This window comes from Lissotriton vulgaris, chromosome 1_1 (genome assembly GCF_964263255.1).
Source record: "Lissotriton vulgaris chromosome 1_1, aLisVul1.2, whole genome shotgun sequence".
Taxonomy (NCBI): domain Eukaryota; kingdom Metazoa; phylum Chordata; class Amphibia; order Caudata; family Salamandridae; genus Lissotriton; species Lissotriton vulgaris.
In genome coordinates this window covers 82,991,566-82,999,344 of record NC_141685.1, presented here as the reverse complement: position 1 = coordinate 82,999,344, position 7,779 = coordinate 82,991,566, and positions in this window count along the sequence as shown.

The window sequence follows — 7,779 nt, the reverse complement described above, 5'->3', positions numbered from 1 at the left end:
GCCAAAGTCATCGAGAAGACCGTCAACAAGCAGCTGGCCGCCTTCCTCGAGACGAATGGATCCCTCGACCCCTCACAGTCTGGCTTCCGAGCAAACCACAGCACCGAGACCGCCTTCATCGCCGCCACCGATGACATCCGAGCCCTGCTGGACAACGGTGAAACGGCGGCCCTCATCCTCCTAGACCTCTCCGCGGCGTTCGACACAGTCTGCCACCGCACCCTAGTGCAGTGCCTCAGCAACATCGGCATCCAAGAGAAGGCACTGGAGTGGATCATCTCCTTCCTCCCTGGAAGGACACAGAGAGTCCGCCTACCACCGTTCAGATCTGCAGCCACGGAAGTCATCTGCGGCGTTCCTCAGGGCTCCTCGCTCAGCCCCACCCTCTTCAACGTCTACATGACCCCCCTTGCGGCCATCGCACGCCAACACAACCTCAACATCATCTCCTACGCCAACGACACCCAGCTGATCCTCTCCCTGACCAACGACCCCGCCGCCGCCAGAACCAACCTCCACGAAGGAACGAAAGACGTAGCCGAGTGGATGACGACCAGCCGCATGAAACTGAACTCAGACAAGACGGAAGTCCTCATCCTGGGCTCCTAGCCCTCCGCCTGGGACAACTCCTGGTGGCCCCCCGCCCTGGGCACCGCACCCAAACCGACAGACCACGCACGCAACCTGGGCTCAATCCTGGACTCCTCCCTCTCCATGACCAGACAAGTCAACGCCGTCTCCGCGTCCTGCTTCAACATCCTGCGCATGCTACGGAAGATCTTCCGATGGATCCCCACCGAGACCAGGAAGACGGTCACCCAGGCCCTCGTCACCAGCCGACTGGACTACGGCAACGCCCTCTACGCCGGAACCCCCGCCAAGCTCCAGAAGAGACTCCAGCGGATCCAGAACGCATCAGCCAGACTCATCCTCGACATCCCCCGACGCAGCCACATCTCCGGACATCTGAGAGACGTGCACTGGCTCACCGTCAACAAAAGAATCACCTTCCGTCTCCTCACCCACGCACACAAAGCCCTACACGACCAAGGCCCGGGCTACCTCAACAACCGCCTCTACTTCTACGCTCCCAAACGCCACCTCCGATCGACCAACCACGCCCTCGCCGCCGTCCCCCGCATCCGAAGAGCGACAACAGGAGGAAGGGCCTTCTCCTACCTGGCAGCCAAAACCTGGAACACCCTCCCTCCCGACCTTCGCCAGACCCAAGACCATCTCTCAAGCTCAAGACCTGGCTGTTCGAGCAGTAGCGGCACCCCCCCAAGCGCCTTGAGACCCTCCGGGTAAGTAGTGTGCTATATAAATGCCTTGATTGATTGATTGATTGACTGTAATGGCCTATATATATCGGCAAATGAGGAACAACTGGAAAAATTACAAGTAGTGCAAAACACTGCAGCAAGGCTAGCCCTCAATGCCCCTCCCAGAACTCCCTCCCGTCCCCTTCTACACCAACTCCACTGGTTACCAGTAAAGCAGCGTGTTAAATTTAAGATATGTTGCACGATACACAAATGCCTGTTTGGTACTGCTCCCAGATACCTAAAGGAAAAATTTGTTCCATATACCCCTGGACGCACTTTGCGCTCCAGCAGCCACCAACTGCTTCAAGTCCCTAGGGTCAGAAGAGCCAGACAGGGTGGCCGGGCCCTTTCCTACAAAGGACCTGTTCTTTGGAACTCCCTACCCCCCGTGCTGAAAAAAATCTCCACTTTTGAATCCTTTAGAAAAAACCTTAAAACATATCTCTTCACCCTGCCTTAGATAACATTTTCTAGTGTTACAGCCAATAAACCCTGATAGTTACTAACCAGCGGAAGCACAAGCGCAGAGATATCCCTCCGGGAATTGAATCAGGCCCTTTATAAATCCATAAATAAAATAAATAAATAGTGGAATGCAGGGACAAACACAGATTTATTAGTGGAAGCGGAGGACCCACATTGAGTCAATAGTGGAATGCAGGGACCCACACTGAGTCAATAGTGGAAGCCGGGAACCCACACTGAGTCAATAGTGGAATGCAGGGACCCACACTGAGTCAATAGTGGAAGCCGTGAACCCACACCGAGTCAATAGTGGAAGCCGGGACCCACACTGAGTCAATAGTGGAAGACAGGGACCCACACTGAGTCAATAGTGGAATGCAGGGAAAACACAGATTCATTAGTGGAAGCCGGGGACCCACACGGAGTCAATAGTGGAAGCCGGGACCCACACTGAGTCAATAGTGGAATGCAGGGACAAACACAGATTTATTAGTGGAAGCCGGGGACCCACACAGAGTCAATAGTGGAAGCCGGGAACCCACACTGAGTGAATAGTGGAATGCAGGGACCCACACTGAGTCAATAGTGGAAGCCGGGGACCCACACTGAGTCAATAGTGGAAGCCGGGGACCCACACTGAGTTAATAGTGGAAGCCGGGGACCCACACTGAATCAATAGTGGGATGCAGAGACAAACACAGATTCATTAGTGGAAGCCGGGGACCAACACTGAGTCAATAGTGGAATGCAGGGACAAACACAGATTCATTAGTGGAAGCCGGGGACCTACACTGAGAAAATAGTGGAAGCCAGGAACCCACACCGAGTCAATAGTGGAAACCGGGGACCCACCCTGAGTCAATAGTGGAAGCCGGGGACCCACACTGAGTCAATAGTGGAAGCCGGGGACCCACCCTGAGTCAATAGTGGAAGCCGGGGACCCACACTGAGTCAATAGTGGAAGCCGGGGACCCACACTGAGTTAATAGTAGACGCCGGGGACCCACACGGAGTCAATAGTGGAATGCAGGGACTCACACTGAGTCAATCGTGGAATGCAGGGACAAACACAGATTCATTAGTGGAAGCCGGGGACCCACACTGAGTCAATAGTGGAATGCAGGGACAAACACGGATTCATTAGTGGAAGCCGGGGACCCACACTGAGCCAATAGTGGAATGCAGGGACAAACACGGATTCATTAGTGGAAGCCGGGAGCCCACACTGAGTCAATAGTGGAATGCAGGGACCCACACTGAGTCAATAGTGGAAGCCGGGGACCCACACTGAGTCAATAGTGGAAGCTAGGGACCCACACTGAGTCAATCGTGGAATGCAGGGACAAACACAGATTCATTAGTGGAAGCCGGGAGCCCACACTGAGTCAATTATGGAATGCAGGGACCCACACTGAGTCAATAGTGGAAGCCGGGAACCCACACTGAGTCAATAGTGGAAGCCGGGGACCCACACTGAGTCAATAATGGAAGCCGGGGACCCACACTGAGTCAATAGTGGAAGCCGGGGACCCACACTTAGTCCATAGTGGAATGCAGGGACCCACACTGAGTCAATAATGGAAGGCTGGTACTCACACTGAGTCAATAGTGGAAGCTGGGAACCCACACTGAGTCAATAGTGGAAGCCGGGGACCCACACTGAGTCAATAGTGGAATGCAGGGACCCACACTGAGTCAATAGTGGAAGCCGGGAACCCACACTGAGTCAATAGTGGAAGGCAGGGACTCACACTGAGTCAATAGGGGAAGCCGGGGACCCACACTTAGTCAATAGTGGAATGCAGGGACTCACACTGAGTCAATAGTGGAAGCTGGGAACCCACACTGAGTCAATAGTGGAAGCCGGGACCCACACGGAGTCAATAGTGGAAGCCGGGGACCCACACTGAGTCAATAGTGAAAGCCGAGAACCCACACTGAGTCAATAATGGAAGCCGGGGAACCACACTGAGTCAATAGTGGAATGCAGGGACTCACACTGAGTTAATAGTGGAAGCCGGGGACCCACATTGAGTCAATAGTGGAATGCAGGGACAAACACAGATTTATTATTGGAAGCGGAGGACCCACACTGAGTCAATAATGGAAGCCGGGGACCCACAATGAGTCCGTAACGGAAGCCGGGGACCCACAATGAGTCAATAGTGGAAGCACAGATTTATTAGTGGAAGCCGGGGACGCACACTGAGTCAATAGTGGAAGCCGGGGACCCACACGGAGTCTATAGTGGAAGCCGGGACCCACACTGAGTCAATAGCCACGAGCTCAAACTGTAGCACTCCTGCCTCCATCACACCCATCCAAAGAAAAGCCTCATTGCTAACCTTTCCTCCAGTCACTGACATAGATCTCCCCCTCCTTACTAGCCACATGAAATCAGGCTCCCCTGACGATTTTGTACCAGCTAAAATGATGGCCCCCCTGAGCACCCTTTTAGGACCTCAAATCCAAACTGTTATAAATCTTCCGGTATTCACTGGAGCGGGTAGCGCTCTAGTGGTTAATCTCAGGGGCTATTTAGGCTGAGCACCAGACACAGTGCTCAGCCTAAATAGCAAACCTACAGCCTGTGCCAGCCCAGATGATTTCTCACTACCTTTATGCAATGAAATATCACTGTTCTTTGAAAATAAAATAAACTCAATCTATGAGAAAATTCTGAAAGCCACGAGCTCAAACTGTAGCACTCCTGCCTCCATCACACCCATCCAAAGAAAAGCCTCATTACTAACCTTTCCTCCAGTCACTGACATAGATCCCCCCCTCCTTACTAGCCACATGAAATCAGGCTCCCCCGACGATTTTGTACCAGCTAAAATGATGGCCCCCCTGAGCACCCTCTTAGGACCTCAAATCCAAACAGTTATAAATCACTCCCTCAGAGAAGGGCACGTACCAGCAGAATGGAAAAAAGCTGTGGTCGACCCCATCCGAAAGAGTGCCGCACTTCCATGGACGGACCTTTCCAACCTTCGAACCATCTCCCTCTTGCCCTATCTCAGCAAATTGACCGAGAAGCATGTGAATACCCACCTGTCAAATTACATCGAGGCAGCGGAGGGCCTGGACCACTCTCAATCTGGTTTCAGGCCCAATCAGAGCACAGAATCAGCCCTCCTCTCAGTGACTGATAACATCAGGATGTCACTTGATAGTGGGGGCTCAGTGATTCTGGTGATGTTAGATCTATCCGCTGCCTTTGACACAGTGTCACATGAACTCTTTCTCGGCCGTCTGAGAGATGTGGGCATAGGAGGTGCGGCTATGTCGTGGTTGCAAAGCTTTCTCTCGGGTCGCTCACAAGGTGTTAAGCTGGGCTCCCACTCTTCCACCCTTAGGGAGCTCACCAAGGGAGTGCCACAGGGCTCATGCCTAAGCCCCACGCTTTTTAACGTGTATGTGGCCCCCTTAGCAAACATTATAAGATCATATGGGTTCACCCCGGTGTCATACGCTGATGACACCCAGCTTTTATTTCCTTTCCAAACTCTCACACCCGCAATCCAAAAATCTTTTGCGGATGGAATGAGAGCAGTGGCACATTGGATGGCACAGAACTACCTCCAATGACACGTGACCACAACTGAGGTCATGCTGTTTGGGGAAGCAACTCTAACATGGTCCCCAGATTGGTGGCCCTTGGAGTTGGGACCTGTCCCAAGCCCCAAAAAAAACAGTTAAAAATCTTGGTATTCGGCTGGATCAGGTACTCCTACTTCAGGAACACACTATCCAAGTCACAGGTGCATGTTTCCGTGTGGTTGGGCTGCTTCGACGCGTCTTTCCATTTTTGCCAGACGATCATAGGAAAACGCTTATTCAGACCTTAATAATAAGTAGGATGGACTAGCTCGCCACCCGGAAGCACCATCAACTGATCCGCGCCACCAAGAAAACAGCATTCAAGGACCGGCTGGACAACAACGCACACAACTGCAAGGAACTCTTCAACATCGTGAAAGAGCTCTCCAACCCCAACGCCGGAAACAACAACATCACCCCATCGCAAGACCTCTGCAACTCCCTCGCCTCCTACTTCCACAACAAGATCGCTGACATACACAACAGCTTCGGCCCACAAACAACGCTCCCCACGACCGCACCAACGCCCCCCACCACCACCCTCAACGCCTGGACCCGGATCAACACAGAAGACATCATCCGCACGATGAACTCGATCCACTCCGGATCTCCGACCGACCCCTGCCCTCACCACGTCTTCAACAAGGCCGACGCTGTCATCGCACCTCACCTGCGGGACATCATCAACACCTCCTTCGACACCGCCACCTTCCCTGAGAGCTGGAAGCACGCCGAACTCAGCGCCCTACTTAAGAATCCAACAGCGGACCCCACCGAACTCAAGAATTACCGCCCCATCTCGCTCCTCCCGTTCCCAGCCAAAGTCATCGAGAAGACCGTCAACAAGCAGCTGGCCGCCTTCCTCGAGATGAATGGATCCCTTGACTCCTCACAGTCTGGCTTCCGAGCAAACCACAGCACCGAGACCGCCCTCATCGCCGCCACCGATGACATCCGAGCCCTGCTGGACAACGGTGAAACAGCGGCCCTCATCCTCCTAGACCTCTCCGCGGCGTTCGACACAGTCTGCCACCGCACCCTAGTGCAGTGCCTCAGCAACATCGGCATCCAAGAGAAGGCACTGGAGTGGATCATCTCCTTCCTCCCTGGAAGGACACAGAGAGTCCGCCTACCACCGTTCAGATCTGCATCCACGGAAGTCATCTGCGGCGTTCCTCAGGGCTCCTCGCTCAACCCCACCCTCTTCAACGTCTACATGACCCCCCTTGCGGCCATCGCACGCCAACACAACCTCAACATCATCTCCTACGCCGACGACACCCAGCTGATACTCTCCCTGACCAACGACCCCGCCGCCGCCAGAACCAACCTCCACGAAGGAATGAAAGACGTAGCCGAGTGGATGACGACCAGCCGCCTGAAACTGAACTCAGACAAGACGGAAGTCCTCATCCTGGGCTCCTCGCCCTCCGCCTGGGACGACTCCTGGTGGCCCCCCGCCCTGGGCACCGCACCCAAACCGACAGACCATGCACGCAACCTGGGCTCAATCCTGGACTCCTCCCTCTCCATGACCAGACAAGTCAACGCCGTCTCCGCGTCCTGCTTCAACATCCTGCGCATGCTACGGAAGATCTTCCGATGGATCCCCACCGAGACCAGGAAGACGGTCACCCAGGCCCTCGTCACCAGCCGACTGGACTACGGCAACGCCCTCTACGCCGGAACCACCGCCAAGCTCCAGAAGAGACTCCAGCGGATCCAGAACGCATCAGCCAGACTCATCCTCGACATCCCCCGACGCAGCCACATCTCCGGACATCTGAGAGACCTGCACTGGCTCCCCATCAACAAAAGAATCACCTTCCGTCTCCTCACCCACGCACACAAAGCCCTACACGACCAAGGCCCGGGCTACCTCAAAAACCTCCTCTACTTCTACGCTCCCAAACGCCACCTCCGATCGACCAACCACGCCCTCGCATCCGTCCCCCGCATCCGAAGAGCGACAACAGGAGGAAGGGCCTTCTCCTACCTGGCCGCCAAAACCTGGAACACCCTCCCGACCGACCTTCGCCAGACCCAAGACCACCTCTCAAGCTCAAGACCTGGCTGTTCGAGCAGTAGCGGCACCCCCCCACCCCCAAGCGCCTTGAGACCCTCCGGGTAAGTAGTGTGCTATATAAATGCCTTGATTGATTGATTGATTGACTGTAATGGCCTATATATATCGGCAAATGAGGAACAACTGGAAAAATTACAAGTAGTGCAAAACACTGCAGCAAGGCTAGCCCTCAATGCCCCTCCCAGAACTCCCTCCCGTCCCCTTCTACACCAACTCCACTGGTTACCAGTAAAGCAGCGTGTTAAATTTAAGATATGTTGCACGATACACAAATGCCTGTTTGGTACTGCTCCCAGAAAC